Below are 26,721 nucleotides of genomic sequence, written 5' to 3'. Positions count from 1 at the left end.
TAAAATGTTTTAAAATTCTCAAAAACGATAACTTAAATTAGCATATACTATTTCAACTCTATTTGATACACACTATACATAAAGCAAACTTTTAATAGTTATTGCCCAAAACAATAAAATATATTACTATCAACAATTAATACTATCAATAGTTAATAATTTATTCCTAACCTTCACTATTACATAAACCTAAATAAATCTTCTTATTTTAAATTATAACTTATATATAAATAAATATAAATGACTAAAACATCTCATTATTACCATGTTGTTAACATATTAAAACTGTTTACTTTTTACCTATACTACACATGAATGAATTAACAGTGATGAAGTTAAAAAATCTATATACATCATCTGAGGAAGGGGTTAAGTTCTATCATTTCATTTAGGCCACCAGGTATTTTGCTTTTTAATGTATAGATCCAGTATTGTTCTCTTTGGAGTAACTTTAATTCCCTATTGCCCTTCCTAATGTCTCTTTGTATAATTTCCAGACCTCTAAAACGTAAACCTTTTGTTTCCCCATTGTGGTACTCCAAAAAATGTAATGCCAGATTGTGTACTTTTTTACCTAGTTCAACATTACGTTTGGCATTTTTTTATACCATTTAAATGCTCACCAATTCGCACTTTTAGGGGGCGGATAGTCTTCCCAACATAACATTTCTTGCAAGGGCAATCAATGATATATACTATAAAACTAGTTTGACAGGTAATGAATTGGTTTATTTTATGATGTAGCCCTGTCTGCTGATCATGAAAGACCTTGTCTGGAGACATGTATTGGCACATCACACATTTTCCACATCTAAAATTGCCCATCGGTTTACTTAAACTGGCTTTTCTATCAACTAGAACCTTAGATCCCTTTAAAAGACTTGGGGCTAAAATACTTTTTAAATTTTGTGCCTTTCTAAAAACTACCTTGCGTTTGTCGGCTAACTTATTATGTGAAATGGGGTCCATTAATAAAATATCCCAATGTTTATAAATCAGTTCCTTATCTTAGATTCCTGTTTAGTAAAATCGGCAACAAAAATTGGTGTGGGATTATCTTTGACAAGTGCTACTTTCTTTTTAGGTACTAATAAAGTATTTCTTGGTCAACTCTGACTTTTGATAAAGGATTCTTGTATCATCTCTTGGTCATAACCTTTATCTATAAACCTCTGCCTTAAAATATTTGATTGGTCGTCACAGTCTTTTTGCTCAGAACAATTTCTACTTATCTTTAAAAATTGTCCATAAGGAATATTGTTGAGCCAATTGGCAGAATGATTACTCGAATAATCTAGATAAGAGTTGGCGTCCACCTTTTTAAAGAAGGTTTTCGTAATAATTTGGTGATCTACTGCTTTTAGATTTAGGTCCAAGAAATTAATTTCTGTAGAGTCAATTTCCCCACTTAGGACTATATTCCGATCATTACTGTTTAGGAATGTAATAAATTCTTCTAAAGATTTCTTGGGTCCAGACCAGATTATTGGAATATCATCTATATATCTGCCATAATAAATCAAGTGTTGACGAAATCCATTATTTATCCACACATAATCTTCCTCCCATTGGCCCATAAAAAGGCCCGCATAATTGGGGGCAAACCGGGTGCCCATCGCTGTACCATTGATTTGAATGTAATATTCACCCTCAAACATGAAATAGTTATGTTGCAGAATAAATAAAATACTGTCTACAATAAATTCCTGTTGGGTGCTTGATAGAATATTTTGTTTGTACAGAAAATGGGCTACCGCCTTCATTCCCAAACTATGTTGAATGCAAGTATATAGGGAACTAACGTCCAACGTGGCCCAAATGAAATGATCCTCCCATACAATCCTATCTAGAGAATTAAGCACATCCATGCTATCTTTTATATAGGATGAAAGAGCCGAGGTCAATTGCGCAAAAAAAGTATCCACATATTGTGACAAATTGGCAGTTATAGAATTTATACCGGATACAATCGGTCGTCTGGGGGGATTGATCAAGGTTTTGTAAATTTTTGGGATGTGGTACAAAATCGGTACTTGAGGATGTTGATTGTAAATGAATTTAAATTCTTGTAAATTTAAATACCTCTATGTTTTGCATCCATCAGAAAACCCTCCAGTAATGCCAAATACGCAGTTGGATCTGTCCTTAATTTACCATAAGAAATTTCATCCTTAAGGAGTCGGTGTGCTTCACCTATATAATCCTCACGATTTTGCAGCACTGTACCACCCCCTTTATCCGCTTGTCAAATTATCAACTCCCCATTTGAATTCAAACTTTTCATCGCCTCTCTCTCATTGCGGGTAAGATTATCATGAACCATATAATATCGATTATTGCTGCACAAACCTCTAATGTCTTGCTCCACTAGTTCGCTAAAAAGTTCTATATAAGGTCCTTTGGACTCATAAGGATAAAAGACAGATTTTGGTTTTAAGCCTGTATGTACAGTATTTTTATCCAAATCACTTTCCTCATACAGATTCAAATGATTCTGGTAAGTGCTATCAACTCCCAAAGAAATATCATCCATAGATGGTTGGGCATAAGATTCATTTGGGAACATATTAGATCTATTCTCATGCATCTCACTATTCTCAAATAGATCAATCCATTCCCCTGGGATATTATTCCCAGGTAATACAGTTAAATCCTGGTCAGATACCAATTCCCCTTGATTTAACCTAGACTCTTCCCTATGACCATTATTCTCACCATTACTATAGGCTTGTGTTCTGGCATAATGCCTTTTTAGTGTCAATTTCCTTACAAATTTTTGCAAATCAACATATAGATTGAACTCATTAGGCCTATTTACCAGGGAAAATGATAACACTTTTTGGAGGACACTAAATTGGGATGCTGAAAGTTGGAACCTCGATAAGTTATAAATCCCATTATCTTTCAGCATTTTTTCTGTGACAACGATGTCTTTGGACTGATGCGTCCCTTGGTTCCTCTTACCCCCACTGCCCCTAACCCCTCTTTTTCCCTTCCTCCTCTTAGCCAAGGCAATAGACCCGGAGACTTGGTGGGCAATAATTGTTTGGGTATCGTCCCCATCTCTAAATGGGATCCCATCCCTAAAAAAGGAATTGAGTTTGAAGCCAAGGGGAGAGTAGGGAAAGAAGCGGGGGGATGCAAGGAAAGTGCCCCTAATGTGCCAATTGGACCTGGTTCTAAACCCTCCTCGACTATTTCACCCAACACCTGAAAGGCATTAGATGTGGATATTGGTGGATCAGGTATTGACCGACTGTTCACTACATGGGTCCCCTCTTGTATATCCATTGTCCTCCACTGATATGGGGTAGAGGGACCCCCATATCCCCCTTTGAGGGGTTGCTCAGTAGTTTGGTATACACTTCTATCCAGGAGTGTAATACCCGCATGATAGGGTTACCCATTTTCTGTTTTCGAACGTCACCCCCGCCAGCTATTGCTATTGCCGGTGAGAGCCCGCCCACCACTCTCTAGTGGGTAGACATCCGGTTCTGGAAGTCTGCGGGGATCCGCAGTAGGAGAGAACAGTCTGGGCAGGGGTAGTGATGGCGCTAACTACAGATGAATGTGGGAGCTCCATCGTGCATGCAGTTATACCTTATTGTAAGTTTTATTATACATTGTACTAACAAATAAAGTGACGATTGTTTAACACCGAATTTTCTTCTTCTCTGTGCTCCAACTTTTTTGTACATTTGGATTGACTGTTGGCCCGGTTGATCACCGGAGAGTGAAGGAGCTGCGGGAGAAGACAATCACTCCAAGAGAATCCCTGAAGACAATGGACGAGTGCGGTCTCCTTTTTTGGGTCCTTTTAAACACGCCTGATGCTGACACAGATCGGCAGATGTTTGCCCACAGTTTCAACTTCTGACTTGTCTTTGGTTTACCTGTGTGTATATATAGAAATGTTTTTTACATGCCTGTATGTTAATATACATTTAAGTTGTGTGATGTAATTCTATATGGTAATATCTGAAACTGTTTGACAACATGTTCATATAATTAATGACACCTATTAGACTATGTAATGCACGCATTAGTGACACATTACATGTGCCCAATCAGCAGCACACATCCGTGATAGCAGACATGTTGACATGCTCAATGTTACGTTAGACTGTATTGATTAAACATGGATGCCATATTTGTTGCATTTGTTTAAAGAATGGGATGAATTTAGTGTGTGAGTCGTAAAGTACCATAGTCCCACTTTGTGGTGAAGGAGAATGGGCCTGTACAGTAGAAGGGGTAAGTGAGCACGAAACGTAACGTTTCCCCCTGTGTCTCATTACCACAACTTCCTTCCCTGTTAGGCTGAGTCCCCAGTCTTCACTGTGGCACGCGCGCCTGGTGGCGGGGCGGCGCGTGCACAGCGCTACACCGCGATAGGCGGTCTGAGGGGAGAGGGAAGGTTTGCGATGTGCGGAAGCGTGGCTGTGGGTTTGCGAGGGCATGGCCATGACGTCCCGTGGCTGGTTCGCCCTTATTGGCGCCGGCGGGGGCGTGGCCACGTCTCCGTCGCAGATGTTGATTTCAAATTCCCCTGCCTCCCTGAAAACCTGTCGCGCACCGCTGGGGAAAGGTGCATGACAAGGTAGGGACTGGGACTGGCCTGACTGGGGGGGGCGGGGCTTGATAGCACAGCGCACGCCTCGGCGTGCGCTGTAGAAGTGACTGGGGCTGCCTACTTAGTGATTTGGTTATCATATCCCTCACTTTAGTGATGTCACATATCCCCCTTTTCTCACCATCCCTCCCCCTCCTGTTAATTGTATGTGATTAACAGTTTTGTTAACAATTGTCAATTAATGTTCTTCTGTTTAGCTCATTCAGTTATCAGCATTTCAAGGATCATTGATTGTTTCTAATTAATTATGAGTGCGTGGAAAACTTTATGTTGTATATGTCCTTATGAGATTATAGTTCTCCTCATTGTTCCCCATCAAACAAGAATTAAATATGTCAAATATAGTTCATACATTTGGTAGTGTGGTGTATACAACATACTTTGAATATTATTATACATTTGATAAAAAATACTTACATGCTAAGGATCCATCTAAAGGGTTCTTCGATTGCAAATTTTGCACTGCTTGCCATTACAGTTGTAAGTACTACGCATCACGAGGATTGACCGAGCAATCCTCTACTGGGTTACAGCTGCATCTTCGTATATATTTGTATAAGTATCACTGTATATATTTTTCACTAATATCACTTAGTAATATCTGATTATTTAGAGCGTCACATTTTGATAAGTTTCCTTTCACATGCTAAGGATCCATATAGTTGATCATACGATGACATGACACCTTCAACAAGGATTTCATTTTCCCGAAGGGTAAATCGTGGGTTTCGTATGCCCTCCGTACGTGCCTGGCTTGATGCTGGCCCCTCATCACTTCCATCCTCATCACTGTTCGTATGGTGGACAAGGTCCCTCTCTCCCTGTCCTCTACCCCAGCTACCCTCACCCACCTGCACTCCACCACCTGGAGTATCATCACGGGATGTACCTGCCCTGGCAGGATGAACCGTACCTGTACGTCCTACTCCTCTCCCACACACCACCACTCCCCCACTCCCACCAGCCACCGCACCACCTCCACTCTCACGCTCCACCACTCCACCAGCCACCGCACCACCTCCACTCCCATGCTCCACCACTCCACCAGCCACCGCACCACCTCCACTCCCATGCTCCACCACTCCACCAGCCACTGCACCACTCACACGTCCACTCACGCGTCCACTCACATGTCCACTCACAGGTCCACTCCCACTCATCCTCTCTATTTCACTTAGTCACAAAAAACAAACAAAAAGGACACACTCACAAATTTCTTTCACAACAACAAGACAAATGTAGTGAACAAAAGCACAAATACAATACAACTCGCTCAATAATCAACAACTCTCTCCTACCACTACTACCAACAACTCAACTCAACTATTTGACCAAGTATATTCAATAAGAAGTAACAAGAGCAATGAAACTCACATGTTCCCATAAAAAAACAGGCAGTGGAGAGAACCGCCAAATGCAGAAGGACCCCGTCGGTACACAGCTTCGTTGCGTCTCACTCGCGTCACAATTAACTTCCGCGTACGTCACTTCCGTGGTCGTGTCATAGGTGAGGGCGGATGTGCATTCTGCCTCTGGAGTCAGCCCCGATATTGCCAGTCCTTCAGCTCTCGGGTTCTCAACGCTAACTCTACGCGTTTCGCTAATTGCTTCTGCATTCGGCGGTTCTCTCCAATGCCTGTTTTTTTATGGGAACATGTGAGTTTAATTGCTCTTGTTAATTCCTATTGAATATACTTGGTCAAATAGTATGCACTATTGTGGCTCTTTCTTTTCCATGTATATCATACTTACATACTGAGGGATATCCTGATACTTATTCTTCACAAGGGCTCCAGTCTGGGAGAGATGGATCTCTGACACGCTTGAGATTACGATAAGTTTTGTGAGTGCTATTACTTATAGCTAACAGAGTGATATATACCAGTATCTACAATCTGCACTATATTTGCCAAACAACTACCAATTGACCAAATGGTCCGGTGAACAAAGCCTCATATCTACGAATGGGAACCCTGCACAGGTGTATAACCCACTGATGCAAAATACATATGGTGTGTAATAACCGCCGCTGAAATATAGGATGGTATAATGTGGCTACAGCATAACCTAACATGAACACTGTGTGCACAGTTGGTAGGTATAACGGCTGTGAGTAAGTCAGAGATGAACTTGTGTTTAACGTAGTGGATGTATATTGCCTGTGATTCCCACACTGATCAAACTCCTGACAGGTAGGAAAAGCAACAGCCGCAGCATACAGTTACCAGCGAATGCCGACATAAGTATAAGTGCAAAGGCAGGTATACAACCATTTCCTTGGCACGGGAAGAGGCTGACTCGCTCCACCATCCTTAGCATCATCCCACTTGCAGGCGTCATGAACGTGATGTCACTGCACCCCGACGTACTTTTCGTGTCGCAAGACACTTCTTCAAGGGGAGGAGCTACATACAAATGGTGCCGTATGCTAGTTATACCCTATGTAGGGGGTGGAGCAACTGTGGAGAGACCAATCTCTGTAGTTGTCAGATCATTGTATAATGACAACACATGGTTACAACGTATCCCTTAATAGGCAAGTGTAACAGTGGATCAATACACATCTTTAAAGAGGTAACATTAAATGTGCACATACTAACTAGCAGTGTAGTGTATAGCTAATAGAAAAGCAGGAGATGGATAGGTGAACTGGTATAATAAAGATGTTTGTCAGTGATGTAGAACTGTACTAACCTAAATGACCTGCCCAAGAAGGGTCAAAACGGTTCTCTAGTGGTTAAACTATATACCTGGTTCCCTCTACCCCGTGTAGCAGATAATTTATGGTAGGTAGATGGGCCTAAATAAATGAGGAATAAATAAAGCTCTCATTCATACCCAGTGGTGTCTTGGTGCCAAGTTTGTGGATCCATCTACACTCGTGTTACAGAAGTTTCTGATCCCAATCTCCCCTGCGGGGACCCCAAGGGACACGTTCAATCCCTACAAAGGACAGAACCCCTGAATCGCCTCCATGTACCTCAATAACATAACGTGCCACCAGTTTTTTGCGTGCAGAGCCTAGATGATCCAACACCCTCACTTTCAGGGGTCTGTGTCTCACCCACCTATTGTTTTTTGCATACACATGTGATCAAATAGATAACCCCTGTAGTGAGGCAGTTGATAAATGTTTTGATAGGGAAGACGGTAGAGGGATTGGAGTCTGAGAAGCTCTGTGTTTTTGTCATGGAGTGTCATGCCTTGCAGTGACCACAGGGGTAAAACCCCTTGTGTTTAGGTCCTAGCCACGTTTTGGTATGTTGGTTCTTAAAATGGCTTTGTACAAAGATATCCCTTAGGTTCCTGGTTCGCCTACATACCATTTTCGGGGATGATTTTAAGATCTTTTTGAAGTCATTGTCCTCTGTCAGAATATGCTAATGTCTCAGTAGGCTGTCGTATCATCCCCCACCTATCATAGGTGCTAATAAACCTAATGACAGTGTCACCTGGTGGTTTCGGTGTCCGTTTTTGCCCCAGGAGTGTGCTAGCATTCTTGTACATGCTCCTGCCCTCCCATCCACTTTCTACTCACCCTCCTCATGGTGCTAGCCCCTCTAACCTCATACACACACTCTGCCTATCTCCCTCCTCTCTCCCATTCTTTTGTGCACTTTGAAATGCCTGTTCCCTTTCTAAAAAGTTCCTTTCTGTGCATGTTTTGCCATGTGCTTCCCCTTTAATTTTTATACAGTCAAGAGAGGTAATACTTTGAAAAGTACACAGAAGCCCTAATGCACATATATGACAAACTGAGTTAATTTCTATCTGTTTTTACTTCTCATACAGTATGTTCCATCTTTTGGCCAAAACATTTTAAGCCTGCAACCATGTCGAGGTTGACTCGTTCAATTTTCTATGGCCAGAAATATTTTGCAGAATACTAAACTTGCTTCTTTTTTTAAAGATGTGCAGTCTGTCTCTTATCTATCTCAAGAAAGAATGCTGTAGCAATTCAAAATGACCAATGATCGGGATGGAGTTACACAATTACTTTAACTAAAACTTATACAGCATCATTACTTCCATTTAAAATGATCAAGGTGAAAGGGGCGGGTTCCCAGCACTCACCAACCATTTAAAGATATCAGAAAGCTAGGAATATGCAAAATAAGAAATGTTTAATCATGAAAGCACAAGAACATAAGCAGCAAACGGACAATACCAGTGTAGCCCTTGTACTCCCCACCCTAAGTGAGGTTGGGGTCATCTGCTTCTCGGACTACTCCATTTATGTGTAGTGCTGTACCTGTGTGGCAACAGAAGGGCTGAGTGCTCCGGGGTGTTATGGGGAGAACAGGACAGGTTAAGAGGTTACCTTAGTCATGGGTGCAGTGCCTCCAGTCAGCATGGGTCCTATGGATGGAAGGAGAATCCATACGGACACCTTGTTCTTGATTCTCAGTGATCACACTTGTGATGGTACAACAGAAAACAAATAGGTAGCGCTAATATAATATACAGTGAAAGATGAAATACAGGCAGCCTACAGTAGATATAACTCTGACCCCAGGTCGGATATGGTACAATGGGAAGGGAATATCTCTGGCGCTCAACAAGGACAGGTAAATCAGAAAAAAATATATACAACCAGATGATGGTGCTGGCAGATCCAATAATGATCTCCAAGTGGAATAGTCAAATATGAAATATAAAAAAATAAGAAAACGTAGTGTAATACTATAAAACACTTAGTACACAAACAGACTGAACAAGACTAACAACTGTTGCTGAAACGGACAGGTGACTGGTAAAAAACACATTTAATATCACATATAATAAAAGAATTGAATGGTCACAATGAATGAAAGTGACAAAAGGTCCCACTGAAAGGTCCTGCTGGGGCTGAAGTGCCCGCTTACCAGAAATAAGATGATAGCTCGCAGTGGAGCTCGCTCATAGAACACCGGTCTGCTCCATGCGCTCCTCACTAGCATTGGCCGCGTGTTGTTGTTAGGCGTCGGCTTCCAGATTGAGTAATTAGCCCTGCTCTCACTAGAGCGGAATTCTCCGACTCTCTGTGCCTCCTCTGTCCTCCGTCTGTCGCACATGCGCAAAGACACGGACCGTGACAAGTTCCTAGCTGCAGATTCACCAAACCCCTTGCCTGCAGTGTGTGGGGCTGGTGGCGGCAGATTCCAAAGTACTCCGAACGGAAGGAGACAGCACGGCAGTGGCATGCAGGGAAAATATCAGCAGATGGAAAGGCAGTAAAACAGTGGGACCACCCAACGCGTTTCGGAAGTCACAGCTTCCTTCCTCAGGGGTATAAAATTAATGATTGAGTCCCTGTGTGTTCTTGTATTTGTAGTACAGATTTAAAGGTACAGTACACTAATTAGAAAGTCCCGGACATGTGCAGTAGAGGTTTCTCATCTGCTTCGTTATTCAGCAAAACCACATAACAATACATGACATATAAAACAACGGAAAGACATATAATAACATAAAGACTTGGTATTACAGCAGCGGCAGCTTTTATTGCTGCTTTTGCCGGCGGCAGGCCGGGATCTACTCCGGCTGGCGCGCGGTCTAGACCGCGCGCCGCCACGTGTTCCTCCGCACACCCCCCTCCACTTCGCGCGCATTTTATTCCCTCTTCCCGACCCCGAAACCAGCTCCTGCTCTGCCCCTCTGCTTCCCCTCACCCCCGCTTACCTCACTTTAAACTCCAGGGGTGTTGGGGAAGCCGGGCGCGCACGTGACTGTGACGTCACAGTCACGCCGCAACAAGCCGCGTCACCACGCTTCCCGCACGCATCCTGCCGTGCGGGAAGTGTTAGAATGAAAGCTGCCGGTGCTGTATACAAAACACCCCATTGGGTGTAAGGAAATGGCTGGTTAACCAAACATAGTAATACTGGTGTGATTTAAGTGATTAACCTTTCACTGTGTGAATGCATAGAAACTTGACATATACATCTATGATCAATAAAGTCCAAGATGTACAATATGCAAACTTCAGGTCTCAATACTCTAAAGATGTCCAATAATATAATTATATACTAAAGTAAGCAAAATGGTGTGCAAATGCTAATATGTTAGAATCAGTGAATGAATATAAAGAATGAAAGTGTGCTAAGATAATATCCTAAGTGAACTACAATAGGTGACTAAATTAACTATGACCTAAAATAAATGTCCTATATATAAATGGAGACTATAAATAAGTGTTGTGTGAAAATGTGACCAAATAAATGCTCTAAAAACTAATATATGGTGAACGTGATAAAAAATAAGGAAATATCCCAAAATGTGGGATATATCAAATGGATACTTAAAAATGTGGAAAATCATATAAATTTTGCCAACGAGAAAGATATTTATTTATTTATCCAACAAGAAGGATTTGAGATCAAACTCAATGTTAAGGTCTTGTGGGACTAATGTGCAAAGCTCATAAATCCAAAAGGATTCTCTTCTCCCCAGAAGGCTGACGGTGTTACCTCCATGCCAATGAGGCGTGAGGGATTCTATAGCCATACATTTAAGACCCGTGGGGTCTCTACCGTGCGCTTGGAGGAAATGATTGGACACACTATGTGTGATCAAGCCTTTTCTAATATTATAAATGTGCTCATACAGTCGACGCTTGATGGACCTAGTAGTCATACCCACATACTGCAGACCGCAAGGACACTCAAGGAGATAAATAACATTAATACTATTGCAGGTGATGAACTGTTTAATAGTATATGTCTTAGCAGTAATGGTGGATGTAAATTAAACACTTCACCCTATATTTGCAAGCTGTACATGTTTTGCACACATAGTATCCTTTAGTAATGTTATTGGTGTGATGTTTCGTTTGCACCATGGGGCAACTTGGAGCCAGTCTTTGGCCTATATTTGAGGCTCTGGTAAATATGATTTTAGGATTAGTAGGTAATATGTCCACCAGATCTTTGTCCTTCTTCAAAATAGGCCAATATTTGCGAAGAGTTTGTTTTATAGCCGGAGCCATTTGATTATATTGAGTAATGAACGGTATATTCATATTAGTATCAGTTTTTTTCTGCTTGTATTTGAGAAGAGTGTTTCTTTCTATTAGTTCTACTTCAGATATGACCCGATCTAAATCTGAGGGTGAATATTTTCTATCAATAAACTTATTTTTCAAATCCTGTGCCTGTGTCTTAAATACATCTGGGGTGGAGCTGTTACGTTTCAATCTTGTAAACTGACCTTTAGGTATATTATTGACCCACGATGGGTTGTGATGACTGTTGGCATGAAGATAGTTATTTGCTTGAACTTTTGTGAAAAATGTTTGTGTGTAATGAACCATCCATAATATAAATGACCAAATCTAAAAATTCTATTGAAGTATTGCTTGATGTAAAAGTAAATTTCAAATTAAATGGATTATCGTTCATATAGTGTTGGAACAGTTCCAACTGTTGCAGTGAACCTGACCAAATAAAAATAATGTCATCGATGTAACGCCGTGGATGGGAGAAGTCAGGGAGCGCTATACACCAATGATAACATAAAAATGAAAAAACAAAACACACAGTAATAGGCAACCCTGTGGGGAAAGCAGATCCGCAAGCCCTATAACTACTTAAACTGCTGATGTTTATTGGCAAATAAGATGCAGTGGTTTGATAAAAAAAGACACCCAATCACTACAGTTGGAGATAGGGTATGAGAAATAGTGAGTGTATAGATCACTAGGGGACAGATGCAACCTCAGCACCCGATGCAGATGGTAACCAAACTGACAACCAAAATGACAATGGCAGAAACCACTCAGAAAGGGAATATATGCAAAGCAATGGTATATTTAGATATACAGAGTCCAAAGCAGCGGTAGGCAGTGAAAACTCACAAGAAAGCCCTATAATAGGGCATATGGTAGACAGGCAGCATTCTGGCAGAGGGTATGGAACCAAACGTGATGTCACAAGACCGCAGGGTACGCTGCGCTCGGCAAATCCTCCAGTCAGCACGTGCACAGTACTTCCGGGTAAGGTCCCCACCAGCCGAGAGCTTCACGTGACAGCTCCCGACATCAGATGCTGCAGCAGCAAATAGGACAGGATGGTCTTCTCTCAACGTGTGGCAACTTCCGCGTTTCACACACAGCTTCATCAGGAGAGTAAGATCACCTGGTATTGGCTGTCAGTCTGAAATAGCCATATCTAACCAATCCGCGGACGTCTCTCATAGTGCAATTCTACTCAAAGCACAATTATACAATCAGGATACAATATCGAATTACACAACTAAAAATAACTAATAACTTTAATAACATATAAAAACTCCTCATAATGATCATTTAGCCTAGAAAAAAGAAAACAAGACAAAAAAAAAAAAAAACAATATTAGATAAAAACAGAGTGGTAGCAAATACAAAAGGGGGAGGGGAAAGCTCCCATACACGGAAACAAAGAGGAGGGGCAATGACACAGAAGACATTATATACCAAAGAATAAAGAAATCTTTCTCCATAAAACATTCTCTAAAAACCGAAAATATTAAAAAAAAATATATATAAAAAATCCAAAATATAAAAATCCAATGTATAAAAAAAAAAAAAAAAAAAAAAAATTGAAAATTCATAAAAAAGCAGCAATGTCTATATCAATGTTCAAGCCATAGCCCTCGAGGGTCTTTAGTTTGAAGATCCAGAAACACTCTTTGGATAAGTCTTCTGTTTCTGTCCCCCCCACCCCTCCAATGTTGATCAACACATTCAATGGCCCTATTTTTCAACACTGCTAGATTTGCGTCATGTACTTTTAAAAAATGTTTTGGTACACTGTGAGTTATGTTTTTCTTTCTGATATTACCTAAACGCTCAAGAATGCGGACTTTTAGAGGTCTGATGGTTTTTCCTACATATTGGAAGCCACAAGGGCACTCCAATAAATAAACAACAAAACTTGTTGTACAAGTTGCAAATGTATTCATTTTGAAGCATTCCCATGTTGAATGTGATTTAAAATCTATTCTATCTGAAAGGGCTGAGGCACATGCTTTGCACGAAGTGTACTTAAATAAACCTTTAGGTTTCCTCAGCCATCCCTCCTGTGTCTTAGTTTTAAAAGCACTAGAGGCTAGTTTATTTTTAAGACTAGGTGCCTTTTTAAAAATAACTTTTGGTCTGTCACTTAATGTTGCTCCTAGAATGGGGTCTTCTTTTAAAAAATGCCAATTTTTACTGATAATATTTTTAATCACTGTGTTTATTGGTAGGTAAATATCTCACAGTATGGCATTGCTTTCTTCTTTGGCCTATACATAATAATGGTTCTCCTCAGCCTCCTAGTGAGACCCAGGGCAGTTGATCCTCACTCCACAGATAGAGGAGAGACCAAGAACTTTGGGAGAGTGCCAATATTTATAACCTTTCGGTGTGAATGTAACTCTGACTCATAACAAGCCAGATCTGGATACTGATTGGGCCACATACAGAATCTGATGGCCTATCAGTAGCCACCCCTCGGGCTAACACTCTCAGGCTGTTGCTAGGCCTGCCCTTGGATACATCGAATATATCCAAGGCTGCAAAAGCGCACAGGGCCAATTTAAGGAATTAGCCCATCCACTGCCTGCAGATATCAGGAAAATAAGTAGTGGCCGGAGGCTAGGCTAAACCAGTGATCAATATTTTAAGGTGCAAGAGAAAAACACAGGAGGGGAAGGTAAAGGGAAAAGGTCAAATAAGAGGGCAGCGTTTTGGGGTAATGACAGGTTCCTCCGGCTCATTCTCTAAGGCCAGGAGGACCAAAGGTACTTCCCTGTGCCCAAAGTACATTCATAAACCCAAATGAAATAAGCCAGCAATAACATATTCCAAATATACAGTCAATAATAAGGCAAAAACTGCAAAGACAAAAAATGTCAAAGTAAAAAGAGAAGACACTAAGTATGCTGAACTTGCACAGGATAAATTCAACTTCCCTGCCCTCCGATCAGTCTCTGTGTATCAAGCTGGGGCTTCTGCTGGAGCTGCGGTTTAATCCAGACTGAAGTACGCTTCAGACTGATGTCACATGGGCGGGCTTAGGACTCGGCTGCTGTCAAGGGGGAGACTCCTGGAGCGGGTAGGACCTTGGTGGCCGGAACAGCGGTGGAGCAGGCAGCAGTCAAGGATTGTTGGGGTCACAAGCAGGGTTCAGTTTGCAAGCAGGATCGTCGGTGACCATGCGGGGGTCGGCAACAGCAAGGCAGGAGCAGGGCAGGGGAGCAGGAACTGAGACTAGGGAGCAGGGAACAAACTGGGACAAGCCAGATAACTAGCAAGGGCCTTTAATATGAATCGGGACTCCACAAGGAAAAGAAGCAGAAGCATGGACATGGGCATAGGGAGTCAGGACACAAAACAAAGGCCAGGGAGGAACAGGAAACTATAAAGACAGAGGACAGGAGCAACAAGAGGAGACATACAGAGGAACCCCAGAGCAGACAGAAAACAGCAGCACACTCAGTGGACAGAGAGAGGAACTGGGAGAGAGGGAGAGTTTTAGGTAACTGTCAGGCCTATTCCTGACAGCTGCCTCTTCTGAGGAGAGCAGCCCTGTGTCTTCCAGGAACCACCTTCATGCGGAAACAAAGGAAAACAAGTATTCCTGGATCCTGCGCATGTGCACTGGCAAATGTTTTAACCACGCCGACATTGTGGTGGTGACTGTGCACGCTCACACAGATACATGCAAGTGCAAGCTGTTTAGACTGCAGGCGTCCTCCATTGCTGAAGTGATGACAAGTGATAGTAAATCAATGAGCCAGGGAAGCCCTTAAAGTTGACTATACACATTAAACGGGCCACTTTCTATTCAATGAACTATGTAGAAACTGTGAGAAGTATAACGTATGTAAGATCTTGGTGACAATCAGGGGTGGCTGTGGGTTCCATGTCTGTCATCATTGTATGATAAGAACTGAGCCAAAATCAGTGTCCTGGGATAGAGGTGGGTAGAGATGATCGCATTTCAAGGATGGATAAGAGCACACCCTGTCAATGTTGAATAAAGGGCATTAGGTCACATAAATCAGAAAAAGGAGCATCAATGCAGATATATCCGTGGACAGGACTAGGGTGTAACGGGTGCTCACTACAAACAGTACGGTTCCTGTGAGATCAAGGTGGGGATGTTAGGGTACACCGACCTCCGTCCGCGAGACCGCGTCCGGAGTGCCGAGTGGTAGTCTTTTATAGCCAGGTCTTGGTTGGAGAAGTAAGAATAGTAATGATACTTGCCGTGGTCAAGGGTTGGTGAAGTCTGGTGGTCATAGAGAGTAGCCGGGGTCCAGGGTTAGAGATGGTAGAGGCCCAGATGCAAGCCGAGGTCAATTTGCCAGAGGGTTGGCTGAGCATATAAAGCCCAGGGAGCCAATGAGGAGTTTGGAAGCAGCTGCCAGGGATTACCATCAAATGCCCACTTGCTATTCATCTACCCAATTGGTAGTCAGAGGGCGGAGTGTGCCGTAGGTGATCCTGGGTTAGCATTGTGTGTTGGTATTAACCACTCACGTGATCCTCATAGCACGACGCCTGCGCATAGTTTCCTCCGCACATGGTGCGTCACCCGTGTTGTCACGGGACATGGCCCATGGCCTAAGCCCGAACCCTGAGGTATCCCCATGCCTGGTCGTGCGCCACTTGCGTGTAGCTTCCTTGGTCGGAGGCGCATTACCCATGTCATCATGGCGGGACCTAAGACTGATCCTCTGTACCCCCCCCCCTTTCAGGAGTGACCTCCAGGTGTCTCAAGGATGGTTTGACAGGATACTTCGTGGAAGGCCCGAACGAGCCTAAGAGTATGCAATTGGTCCCTGGGGACCCAAGAGCGTTCTTCGGGCCCGAAACACCTCCAATGGATCAGATGCTGGATGCTTCCCCTGGTTATCCTGTAATCCAGGACAGTCTGGACATCAAATTCTTGTCTCTCCACTAGGAGGGGTTCAGGAGGCGAGACCGGAGCAAGAGACAGAGAATCCTGTATGAATGGTTTGAGGAGACAAGTGTGGAAGACAGATGGAATTCTCATGGAAGCTGGCAACCGTAACCGGTATGCCACCGGATTGATCTTCTTGATGATGGTAAATGGACCAATATATCTAAGTGTCAAATTAGCTGTGGGTACCTTCAGATTATTATTTTTAGTGAACAGCCATACCTTTTCCCCTGGATTGTATGCAGGAGTTTTACGCCGATGCCGATCAGCCTGTTTCTTCTGCTTTTTGAGATTCTCGTGAATCCTCTCCCATGAGTTTTGTAGTTGTAGAATCCTGTTGTCCGATGCTGGCACCCAGGATCTGGGTGCTGTAGTAGGAAGAGTTGGAGGTTGAAACATAATTGAAAAAACGGTGACTCCAATGTCTACTCACTATGTAAGTTGTTGAGAGAATTCGGCCCAAGGCAGGAGATCTGTCCAGTTGTCCTGGGTATCTGAAATGAAGCATCGGATGATCTGTTCTAGTGATCGATTCATTAGTCCGCTCTGTCTGACCATTGGTCTCAGGATGGTAACCGGAAGAGAAGTGGAGAGAGATCCCTAATTGTTGACAAAAGGCCCGCCAAAATTTAGAGATGAATTGGGACCCGCGGTTCGAGACAATAACTTGGGGAACCCCATGGAGACGAAAGATTTCTTTGAATACCTCGGATAATTTGAGGGTATTAGGTAGTCCCTTAAGGGGAATGAAATGGACTTGTTTGGAGAATCGGTCTACCACTACCAGGATAGTATTCATACCTTTTGGATATCGGTAATTCCACGATGAAGTCCATGGATAGGTGAGTCCATGGGCGATCTGGAATCGGAAGAGGCTGTAGTAACACCGTGGGTCTCTTATTTTGAGCACATGTAGGACACGTGGTGAGAAATTCCTTTGATCTCCTACTGCATTCCCAGCCACCAAGAAGTTCAGTTCCAGAAGGTCGATGGTTCTCTTAGTACCTAGGTGCCCGGAGCTCTTGGATGAATTCCAGTACCTTGTGCATGGTGCAGTGCACCATATGCAGGTGCATATGCAGGTGCAGTGAAAAGATGTCCTTCTGGGACTTTGAGGCCCTCAGGAATATCAGACTGATCTTGAGCAAAGCCCTCCAAAGAATCAAAGGTATTAGCGGTGATTATGCATGATGGGGGAAGTATAGTCTCCTCTCAGTCTTCCACCAGAAATTGACGGGAGGAAGCATCTTCTTTCACATTCTTTGAGACTGGTAGATACGAGATAATAAAATTAAACCGGGGAAAAAATGGGACTATCATGCTTGTCGTGAACCCGGCCGACGAGCGTCTTCAATGTATAGGAGATTTTTGTGATCCGTAAGTATGGTGACTGGATTTTCAATGCCCTCGAGCAGATGCCTCCATTCCTCTAAAACCATTTTGATGGCCAGTTCACGATTGCCTTTATCAGTTTTATTTGGCAGAAGAAAATTTCTTGGAGAAGAAAACACACGGGTGAAGTTTGGCCTGAGGCGTCTTCCTCTGGGACAATACTGCTTCGGCCCGACATCAGATGCGTCCACTTAAAGGGTAATCCAGGGTCCAGGTGCTCGAGGACAGGGGCTGATATGAAGGCTGATTTCAGTATCTCAAAAGATTGAATAGCTGTAGGAAACCATAACACGGGATCAGTTCCTTTCTGCGTCAACTCCATAATGGGGGCCACTACCGACGAGAAGTTCTGTATGAATCTTTGGTTGTAATTGGCGAAGCCTAGGAACCATTGTATGGGTTTTGGTGTCGTGGGGCAAGGCCAATCCAGAACCGCGTTTACCTTGACTGGGTACATTGCAAGACCAGTATGGGAGATGGTATAACCTAAAAAGGCAGTCATTGTCTGAAACTAACACTTCTCTAGTTTTGCGAATAGATGATTCTCCTGTAGACGTTGAAGTACCAGTTGCCCTTTCTAAATCCCCAGGGAATATGTTCAATCCCCCAGAATATTATGTAGGCAGTGTCACCCTAATGTATATCGTTCACATGGTGAGCAACAGGAGTATCCAACTGATTCCTTACTGAGCCTATATGTTCAAGGACTCGTACTTTTAGTGCTCTATGGGTCTTTCCAACATAGCATTTGCACATCTCCATGACATAAGATACACGACTCCTGTTGTACAATTTATAAAGTCTGATTTTATAGGTTTTTGGGGTCTAGGAACTCTTTATTTGGTTTCATGTTTTGGCAGGCACGGCATCTACCACATGGGTATGAACCCATTGGCTTTCGATCATTCAGCCAGGTTTTACTTGGTTTCTGTGTGTAATGACTATGGACTAACTTGTCCCTTAGATTTCTTGCTCTTCTACAGGTCAAGGTATGACTGTTTCTTAGTACCTTTCTCAAGTCTGTATCTTCTAATAGTAGATGCCAGTGTTTGCTGAATATAGTCCTTACATCCTGCCATTGACTATTAAAAGTACCTATAAATCTGATAGTCTGTTCCTCTGTATTCAATCCTTGTCATTGCCGATTAGTTAGTAGGTCATCTTGTGGGGTAGCTTTGGCTCATCTGTAGGCCCTATGTATGGAGTTTTTGCTATGGCCTCTCTTTAAGAACCTTTCACTCATATCCTGGGCTTGTTTTTAAAATTCTGATTCCATAGAACAATTGCGTTTAAGTCTAAGGAACTGACCTGTTGGAATGTAAGAGATGGTATGATGGGGGTGATGGCTGTCTGACATAATTAGGCTATTGGTAGATGTTTCTTTTCTAAAGATAGTAGTCTCCAATTTGCCTTCAATGGTTTTGTGAATGGTCAAGTCTAGAAAGTTTAGATGTGTATTGCTTATCTCATAAGTTGGTTTTAAATTGTGAGTGTTGCTATTGAGGACTTCAATGAACTTTTGTAAAAGATGTTCGGGGCTTTTCCATAGAAGGATCACGTCATCTATGTACCGTGCCCATAATTCGCTGTGTTCCGTGAACCTATCCATGGCCTCGCTGAATACCAGTCTCCTCCCACCAGCCCAGATATAAATTAGCGTAGGTGGGGGCACGTGGTCCCCATTGCGGTGCCATTGATTTGATGGTAAAATACATTGTCGAATAAAAATAGTTCTTAGAACAAAGTCCAAAAGTGACATCACAAAACCATTATGTAACCTAGTGATGGTACCTCTAGATTGAAGAAAATGTGCAATAGCCTTCATCCCTACTGGATGAGAGATGCTGCTATATAATCCTTAAACGTCTAATCCAACTAGGAGTGTGTTGGTTCCTACAACAATATCATTGAGTTTGAGCAAAATATCTTTTATATCACGTAGGAATGAGGGGAGCTCATTTACAAAAGGACGTAAAACCGTGTTTATGTACTTGCTTGCATTGGATGTGAGATTTTCTAGACCAGAAACTATCAGCCTTCCTGGAGCTGGTATTTTTCCCTTGTGTATTTTGGGTAGGTGGTAAAAAGTGGCTATGTTTGGATTTTTAATCATAATAAAGTCTAGTTCTTTTTGTGTAATGAACTTAGTTTTTAGACCTTCCTCTAGTATATCAATTGATTTTTAAGAAATAATTAAAGTAGGGTCTGATTTGTAAAATTTTGCAGCACGTTTTGTCCCCCAGCAAACAATTACATTCTTGGGCATATGCTGTTTTATCAAGAATAACCACATTCCCTCCTTTATCGGATGGTTTGATCTCAATATCTGGGTCATGTAGATCCTTAAGAGCTCCACGTTCCTCATAGCTTTGATTGTCTAGCCTCTCTTTTGATCAATTTGGTGATATCTGCTGTTACCATCTTGACAAACATATCTACATTAGTGCAGGATTCAGCTGGTGGAGTAAAACTAGAGGAGCCCCTATGGTTGGTAAGCGGTCCTTCCCCAGGTTCACTATTACTTTCCTCCACCAGACTGGCCAAAGTATCCAAATTAGTAAAGTTCATAATGTCAAAATGTTCAAATGGTGTGTTGCGGAAACTATTCTTTTGCCTCCTAGTGAAAAATTTATGAAGTAACAGTTTTCTTGAAAACAAATTGATGTCTTTATTACATTCCAAAATGTCTAAATTATTAGTAGGTAGAAAGGTAAGACCTTTGGACAGTACTTTAATATGATATTTAATTTAAGGATTTTCCTGGACAGATTAATCACTTGTTTGTCTTCTTTTTCCCTCTCTTTGACCCTCTGTTTCTCCTGATTCTGATAGGCCCAACCCCCTCTGTCTCTTTAGAATCCCTCCCTGGCCACACCTGACCTTCCTCTTGTGTGTGGATGGTGGCAGCATCCTTCTAAAAAAGGAAATCTAGGATTCAAGGACAGTGTGGACCTCGATGGATCAGAATTCGGATGTGTCATCCCCTGGTGTCTCTAAATCAGTGTCACTTATGAATCTTCTACAGAGTGGGAACAAACAATATGTCCTAGTTGGTTGTTTACTTTTGAAAGATTTAATTTTGTACCTGAATATGTTGCCTTCTTTGAAGTCTGAATTAACTCTAATAAACTTCTCTCATTTTCTAATTTTTATTTCTGATGTTAATTTATCTGTGCTTGTGGTGCTGAGCATACTTTAATGGGAGCTCACCACAAACAGGATGGGATCGCGAGGCAGAGGTGGGGATTTTAGGCTACACCAACCTCTAGCCGCAAGACCCCGTCCGGAGTGCAGAGTGGTAGTCGTATAGCCGGGTCAGGGTTGGAGAAGTGAGAATAGTCGTGATACTCGCCGTGGTCAAGGGTTGGAGAAGTCGGGTGGTCGTAGAGGGTAGCCGGGGTGCAGGGGTAGAGATGGTAGAAGTCCAGATGCAAGCCGATGTCGAGGATTGGAGAAGTCGAGGGTCCATGTATAAGCCGAGGTCAAACACCAAGGATACAAGACAAAAGCAGAATGCACAAGGCAACAGAACAAGTAACAGGATGCATGGCGTAACCACTACGTTAAGCCATGAAGGTTTATGCTCAGCCAATTTGCCAGAGTTCTGGCTGGACATATAAAGCCCAGGGAGCCAATGAGGAGTTTGGAGACAGCATCTAGGGATTAGAATCAACCGCCCACTCTGACTACCAATTGGGCAGATGAACACAGAACAGAGGGCGGAGTGTGCTGCAGGTGATCCTTTGTTAGCATTGTGTGTTGGTATTAACCCCTTGCATGAATCTCGTAGCACGACGCCTGCGCGTTGTTGCATCCGCGCGTGGATCATCACCCGTGTCTTCACAGGACATGGGGCGGGCCTAAGCCCGAATCCTGAGGTATCCCCTTGCCTGGCAAGGCAGCGCTTGCGCATAGCTTCCTTGGTCAGAGGCGCGCCACCCATTTTGTCATGAAACCTGTCTTGGAGGTTGGACCTAAGACCGATCCTCACATAGGGACACAGGTGAGACAAACGAAGCGTACCGTGTGTGTACACTCACCGACAAGACTGTGTCAACGGGATACAATAATAGACCATTTAAAAGAAGCAGTAAAGGTCGAGCTCACTATTCATGCCTCTAGGGGCCATTGTACCCAAGCATCTGATCCATTGAGTTTCTTTTTGCAATAACAGTCTCGTGGTGTCACCACCACGGCGCTTCTTCTTTATGCCATAAATCACCTGGAACCTCAATTGACAGGCATTTTGCCCAGTGTGAAATGATGTGCCAATGGGGCCTCTGGGTCACATCTGCGGTATGGCAGCCTTGTGCTGTCAAATCCTATCTTTCACTGGCTGAGTAGTCACCCGCACATATGCCAAACCACAGGGGTATTTAATCAAATAAATGATATATTTGGATAGGCAGGTGTAAAAATCGTTAATAGCATATTGTTTCCCTGTTTATGGATGATGAAAACAATCGCCCTCCTGGATGCTGTTACACTGGCTTCAACTGTAGCATCTGTAGCATCCTAACTTATGAATCCCCAGGAAGGTCTGTTATAGTACTTTCGCCAATGTCAGCTTTAACTAATTGGTCTCAAATGTTTTTTTCCCCATTTTTATTAGGAAAAAAGGGGTTTAGAAGCGAATGTCGGGGCAAGAAGGGGATCACTCTGTAACAGATGCCAGTGGCACAAAATAGTATTTTTAATCGGACCACATTTAGTGCTAAAGGTGGACACAAATGGGATTGAAAACGGTCTGACTGTTTTGGTTGGCCTTTGTATTACCATGAAGACTCTCCCTTTGTGGAACCTCTGCTTTAGATCTTTGATGTCTAAGTAAATCTGTAGGGCAACCGCTGTCACTGAATTTCTCATCCTTGCCCTTACAAATTGACTAAATGGTAGACTTCACCGTGGTGTAAACTCAAGTAAAGCAGAAGATTATTTCTGTCAGTGCTCTTCGAGAAGATATGAGACTCAAGCCTGTGATCAACTGCCCTGATGGTGGTATCTAAAAAATAAATAGCTGTTCTACTGTGTATGGAACTACAGCTGATGGTGTTAGAGGAGTTATTAATATCTGTGATGTAGTTCTGCAGTGATGACTCAGTGCCATCCCAGACCATAAACGCATCATCAATGTATCGCACTCATACACCCTGATTACTAAACTCAGAATTGTGCAATACATAGTCCTCTTCAAATTTGGCCATGTACGATGTTGGCGTACGTGGGTGTGACATTTGACTCCATTGCAATTCCTTGGGTTTGTATTAAATAAGAGTCCTCGAATAAGAAAAGGTTTTCTTACTAATCTCTAATTGATCAATGATAAGCATACGCTCCCTTGGTGTGTACAGTTCTCCTGAAGCCAGGGTATTCTTCACTGCCTCAATTCCCTCTATATGTGGAATTGAAGTATATAAGCTATTTACATCTAACGTGACTAAAATAGATGCCTCTGGTAGTAGAGGCAAGGATTCAATTTTCTTAAGAAATTGTGAAGTATCCTCGATATACTGTAGGATTTGGAGCTTACTACAAAAGGACGAAGTAGTTTATCCAAAAAGATAGCCAATGGTTGAAATATGTATTCATTTCTAGCAACTATTGATGCAATGTTGAAAGACATGGCCAAATTTGAAGAGAGGAGCCCCCTCAACTTTTCATGTGCTGCAGAGAATCAATTCAGGAATATATTATCCATTTAACCTTCAAAACGATACCGGACATTCAAGGGTTAAATAATTAAAGTGAAACAGCTGAGTCTCCTGACTCTCCCCTAGTGTGGGAGCAGCCTGGCGATATACAGAGGGTTGACCAAAGTGGTTTTGCAACCAACTGTGGACCCCTCCAATGTATATATCTCGCACTAAAAGTGGCTGGTCCCCTGGGGTAGCTTATTGTAATAAAATAGTCACTTACTCAGATCTTGTTTGTGGTCCGTTCGAATCGGCGTGCTCCAGGCTGTTGGGCAATGAAGTAGAAAACGTCTTCTCATTGAAGAGAGTAGTCAGCGGGCACTGCTAGAAAAACAGCTGAAGGCTGGACTGTGCAAAAAAAAATGCCTTTATTGATTCATGGCAGTTACAGATTTAAAAAGGGAGACGGAGTCCCCCCTCAGCGTTCTAACGCGTTTCGCCCGTGGGGCTTTGTCAAATGGTTGAAATATGTATTCAGTTCCAGCAACTATTGGTCGACCCAGGTGGTAAACAGGTTTTTATGGATTTTAGGAGTGTATAAAACTTGCACTAAGGGGTCCTTTTTAGTGAGGAACGCCTTTTTGTTTTGTTTTTTAGAAATGATACTGCCCTCATGAGCTAAAGGGATTGTGTAAGATTTTTTAGCTACAGTACATCCGGTGTAGGATTGTTACCATTTTATAGTTCAGTGTCAGCCAATTGCCTAAGGATCTTGGTCCTGTGGTCTGTTTTATTCATTCTTACTACTGCCTCGCCTTTGTCGGCGGGTTTAATAATAATGTCCGGATCTGTCTCTAGTTCCCTGATTATTTTTCTCTTTCCTTGAAAAATTATATCTATTAGATGTGGTGGATTTCTTTAAATCCTCTGTCATTTTAAACTAAACTAATATGTCTCAATAACATAATTTGATGGTGGTGGATTAAATTGACTCTTATTCTTACAGCCCTCCGTGAGTAAATGAAAAGGTGTTCTGCCTCTACCTCAAGGAAGGTTGTGAAGAAACTGGATGTTTGAGGAAGAAGCCATTTAGCCTAAGCTAAAAAAAAACGTGCCACATCCACATCTACATCTAGTGGGTCTGTTACATTAGTCGGTGCAAAGGATAACCATTTTGAGTGTCTACCTGGCTGGTGGACAACGTTTTGTCAGATGTTAATTACCAGTGAACCTGTGATCTGGTCTGCCTCCCTCTCCTGGAAGGTCATTGTGCAGTGATGTTTCCTCCCCGCCCTACGAATCCTCCGCGATACCCTCATGCCGGTCTCTGCTCTAAAAACGCGGTCTGCCTGTTGAGTTGCTTTTCTGAGGATTCTTGGGTATCGTCAGCTGGGAGATGTCCATGTTGGGATCTCGGTGCCTTCCATCGGCTATCTTCTCATTGTTGTCCTCTCCATTGCCAGCGGTACACTTTATTGGTAGAATAATCGCGGGCATCTCTTTTTCAGTACTCTATTTCCTTACTGAAAATGGCTGGGCTTTCATCTACCTCTTTCTTAAGAGCATTAAGTTCAGATGCTGAAAGCAATTTTTTTCAAATTCTCTTGTAATTTAGTAGTCTGTACCTGAATCTCAGACAACTCCTTTTGAATTTGTTCTATAGTTAGAATGATCAGATCATGGGAACATTTGTTCAAAATACCCTCCCATTTCTCACAGTAGTCTTTTTGATCTGAAAATAACGTTGGCCTTAGATTACACCTAAGGCCCCTGGAATGCGTTTGACCCGATAGTACTCTGCAAGTGTTGTGGCATGTAGTTCCAAGTTCATATTGTGCTTTTTCAAGATCCTTAGGGACATCAGGTGAGTGATATAGACAGACAGAATCAGGGTTAAAATCATTATTTACATATTAACACTACCCTGCAACAAATATGTTTACCTGTATGCATACCCTACATAGAATGTTTGTCCATATAAGATAGATGTAGTAATCATCATATAACTTGATGTAGCAACTATTGTGTCTTAAAAAGAGGACACATTATAACTACAAAGTATGCAATATACATACAGCTATAGCAGATGTGACAGATATTTTGTAGAGGTATTCAAACCAGACACATAGACTCCATGTCCCCAAAATGATGTAGGAAAGATTTTAAATTCTTAAATTATGACATAGAATCCACGTGGCTGATTATTATATAGATACAAAGGAGGAACTATAATTCAAATGAGCACATGTGAACACCAGTTAGACGAGGAACATGGCATATCCCATGTACTCATTTAAGCCTTGAGGCAAGAGTGTCCCCAATTGTATGATCCAACGGCATTCACACTTGAGTAAGGCATTCTCAATGTCACCTCCTCTTATTCCAAGAGACACCTGATCAATAGCAAATGCCTTTAGACTAGTTGGATCTGCATTGTGTTTTAGGTGAAAGTGTTTAGCGACTGAAGTTAATTTGCGTCCTGCGGCCAGATATCTCTAGAGGAACTGCGAATATTTCTCATATGTTCTAATACATGGAAATGCAGTTCCCTCGTTGTCATCCCAATATAGATCTGGTCGCAGGGGCAAAACAAATAGTAGATAACTGCTTTAGACCTGCAGTTCAGTATCGCATAATGGTGTATTTACGTTTTTTACTCGAATCGTAAAAATCCGTTCTTCCCTCCATATACTGACACGCTGAGCACCCTCTACAGGGTACAAAACCCTGTTTCTTGATATTGGACAAGAAATGCATTGGTTTACTGGAGAGTTAGTGGGTGTGTACCAGCATGTCTTGTAGGTTAGGAGATCTCCTACTAACCAAATCAACACTGTCACCCAAAAGTTTACTCAGATCTGGGTCAGTCAAAAGGACATACTAACCTCCTATAGCTCGTCCAGTTCCTATTAAAGGTCCCTATAAACCGTACTTTCGAATCCACATCTCTGGTATCTTTCGCCTTTGGGATTAAGAGTGAGTCACGTGATTTTAGAATTACTTTTGTTTCTTCTTTGTAATAGACGATGTGTTTCCTGTTAATATTAGTATCACCATAAATGTGTTCCCAATAACCCATTAAAAGATTGGCATAAGAAGGGGCAAAAAGTGCCCATTGCCATGCTGCGTGTCTGCAAGTAATACTGTGAATCAA

The sequence above is a fragment of the Ascaphus truei genome, chromosome 1, assembly GCF_040206685.1.
Source record: "Ascaphus truei isolate aAscTru1 chromosome 1, aAscTru1.hap1, whole genome shotgun sequence".
NCBI classification, from domain to species: Eukaryota; Metazoa; Chordata; class Amphibia; order Anura; family Ascaphidae; genus Ascaphus; species Ascaphus truei.
The sequence above is the reverse complement of the archived record's forward strand: the minus strand, read 5'-3'. Positions refer to the sequence as shown.